We start from the raw sequence: 3,582 nt of genomic DNA on the forward strand, positions 1-3,582 counted from the left end.
GGCAGATCACTTGAGGCCAGGAGTTCGAGACCAGCCTGGCCAACATAGTGAAACCCCATCTCTACTAAAAATACAAAAATTAGCCAGGCATGGTGGTTGGTGCCTGTAATCCCAGCTACTCAGGAGGCTGAGGCAGGAAGGCTGAGGCAGGAGAATCGCTTGAACCTGGGAGGTGGAGGTTGTACTGAGCTGAGACCACGCCATTGCACTCCAGTCTGGGCAACAGAGTGAGACTCCATCTCAAAAAAAAAAAAAAAAAAGAGGAGTTGAACTAAATGACCTCTTAAGTCATCTTCAGGTTGGGCACGGTGGCTTGCGCCTGTAATCCCAACACTTTGGGAGGCCGAGATGGGAGGGTCTCTTGAGCCCAGGAATTTAAGACCAGCCCTGGCAACATAGCCAGACCCCATCTCTATAAAAAATAAAAAACAAAAAAATCAGCTGGGCGTGGTGGTATGTGCCTGTAGTCCTAGCTACTCCAGACGCTGAGGTGAGAGGATTGCTTGAGCCTGGGAATTTGAGGCTGCAGTGAGCCACGATTGCACCACTGCACTCCAGCCTGGGTGACAGACTGAGACCCTGTCTCAAAAGGAATAAAGAAAATAAAATAAAAAATCATCTTCAGCTCTGCTATCTTCTGATTCTGTGATTTAAGGCACAAGAGAGATTTACTTGGACCAAAGCACTGGCTTTATCTCAAAGCGTGTATGTATGTTGAAGGTGGGGAGGCGGAGGCAGCTGGGTTATCAGTCCCACGTGTGACATTCTCCAGGGGGAATGTCCATGACAGTACGTTACCAACAACATTTCCTTCATAGGCTTGAGTCCCGAAATGCCTCTCTCCAACCAAAAGCAATCAAGCACACACTGCAACAATAAACTCCAGCATTTCTGTTCCATGGCCAAAGAGTAGTAGGTCAAGGGAGATACTACTTTTACCCACAACCCCTGCAGGCATCATCAGTGGATCACAGCACCCAACATTTGAGCCTGGCCACGGCTTCATAATCATACTTAGTGCTGTATTGTAGGAAGCAAATGACTTGACTGAAATTGACCCAGAGATAAACTATCTTACTGACACTAGACTATTTTTCCTAATGATCTTTTTTTTCACTGTCAGTTTCTCCAAGTGAAATTTACAGTTTTTTGTTTGTTTGCTTGTTTGAGATGGGGGTCTCACTGTGTTGCCCAGGCTTGTTTTGAACTCTGGGGCTCAAGCAGTCCTCCTAGTTCAGCCTCCCTAGTAGCTGGGATTACAAGCACATGCCACAGTGCCCAACTAATAATGACTCTTTCTTACTGCAAAGTTAATATATGTTCATTTAGGAAGATGTGGAAAATAAAAAGCCATCCACAAACACACCACTATTATTAATGCCTGTTAAGGTTTGGGTATTTTTTGTGCTAATGCAAACAATGGGATCAAACTTCTACGGCCTACTTGCTCACTCAAAGTACATATTGGATATCTTTTCAGATCATTAAATATTAATCAATAGCTCTATTTTAATGGTTCTATGGTACCCCACTTATGAATGTACCACTGTTTTATCTGCTGTAGTTGTTTTTGTCTGCTTGTTTTTTGAGATGGAGTCTTCCTCTGTCACCCAGGCTGGAGTGCAGTGGCGCGATCTTGGCTCACTGCAACCTCCAGCCCCTGGATTCAAGTGATTCTCCTGCCTCAGCCTCCCTGAGTAGCTGGGACTACAGGCACGCACCACCACGCCCAGCTAATTTTTTTTGTACTTTTAGTAGAGACGGAGTTTCACCATGTTGGCCAAACTGGTCTCGAACTCCTGACCTCAGGTGATCCGCCCGCCTTGGCTCCTAAAGTGCTGGGATTACAGGCGTGAGCCACCATGCCCGGCCTCTGCTGTATCTTACGGATGCCCTAGAGTTGGGCATCTAGGTTGTTTTCCATTATTTACTATTTCCGTGATTATTACAAAAATACTGCAGTGAACAAATTCTTGTGCATATCTATGATTCTGTTAATAAATGCATAAAGATGGAATAGCTGGCTTGCTGTATATCAACAAATTGCTACCCAGAAAGACTGCCACACTTCACATTCCATCGCTTTCCATGTGAGAGTCCATTTCACCCCCTTCCTCAATGGGTAACATCATTCTTTTAGTGTTTTGTCAAACTGAGACAAAAATTCCACTGTTTGAATTAAATTATTAACTATTTGTATTCCTCTTTTCTGAAGCTGTTTGTGTCCTTTGCCCTGCTTTTTCTCAGGGTCTTCATTTTTTTTTTTTTTTTTTTTTGAGACAGAGTCTAGCTCTGTCGCCCAGGCTGGAGTGCAGTGGTGTGATCTCGGCTCACTGCAAGCTCCGCCTCCTGGGTTCATGCCATTCTCCTGCCTCAGCCTCCTGAGTAGCTGGGACTATAGGCACCGGCCACCACGCCTGGCTAATTTTTTGTATTTTTAGTAGAGACAGGGTTTCACTGTGTTAGCCAGGATGGTCTCGATCTCCTGACCTTGTGATCCGCCCGCCTCAGCCTCCCAATGTGCTGGGATTACAGGCGTGAGCACCTGTAATCCCAGGGTGGGAACACCCGCGCCCGGCCAGGGTGTTCATCTTTTATTTCCTTATGAATTTCTAAACACTGCTTATATATCGGTGATAGTAACTCTTTGTTATATATTTTTGATCAAGCCTAGTAATGGTTTACTTTATGCTTTCTGACTTTGCTGTCATGCTTACAAAAACCATCCCTACTATTTTAGTCTGACTTTGGTGGTTACAAAAACAGGCTCATTCTGAACCTCCAGAGAAAGAAGGGGAGGAGGCAGTGGGTATTGTAAAACTCATGTTCATTTTAAAGGAGGACACAGACTAAGAACCTAACTTGTTTCATTAATCACTGTTCCAATATTTTTAATAATCTTGATCAGTATACTATCTTTGTTACATAGTAACGTTTTACATAATATGGGTCTATTCCATACTTTTATTTCCAACTGGATCTTTCTGTTAAATGCTACATTAGTACTACACTTTAAAAAAAGTATTATGGCTCAGCAATATAGATTACTATTGATAAGACAGGTCTTTCCTCCTTGGTCTTATTTTTCACATTTATTTTTCCAAATTTCAGAATCTTTCTGTTGAGCTACAAAAAAAAAAAAAAAGACACTGTAATTTTTAAGTAAGGTTTACTGAGGTATGTATATTACAATTCACCCTTTTAAAGTGCACAGTTCAGTGAGTTTTCACAAATGTATGCAGTTGTGCAGCGACCACTACCAAGACACAGATCACTTTCACCGCTTCCCCAAATCCCCTCCTGCCCCTGGCAATCATTTGCCACTGCAATATTAGGCCTGTGTTGAAGACTTAAGTCAGGAGAAAACTGACATATTTACATTGAGTCTTCTCACCAAGGAACAAACTATTTTCTTAATTAATAGCTCATCATTTTTTCCAAAATTTTATAATTTTCTTCCCCTGGATCTAAGTCATTATTACATTGATTCTATTTATTATAGATTCTGTGTGGTTATTGTGAATTTAGTAATTTTTAAATACAGTAGGCATTGATTTTTGCATATTTACAACTGGATGCTGA

Source organism: Gorilla gorilla, chromosome 19 (assembly GCF_029281585.2).
Source record: "Gorilla gorilla gorilla isolate KB3781 chromosome 19, NHGRI_mGorGor1-v2.1_pri, whole genome shotgun sequence".
Classification (NCBI taxonomy): domain Eukaryota; kingdom Metazoa; phylum Chordata; class Mammalia; order Primates; family Hominidae; genus Gorilla; species Gorilla gorilla.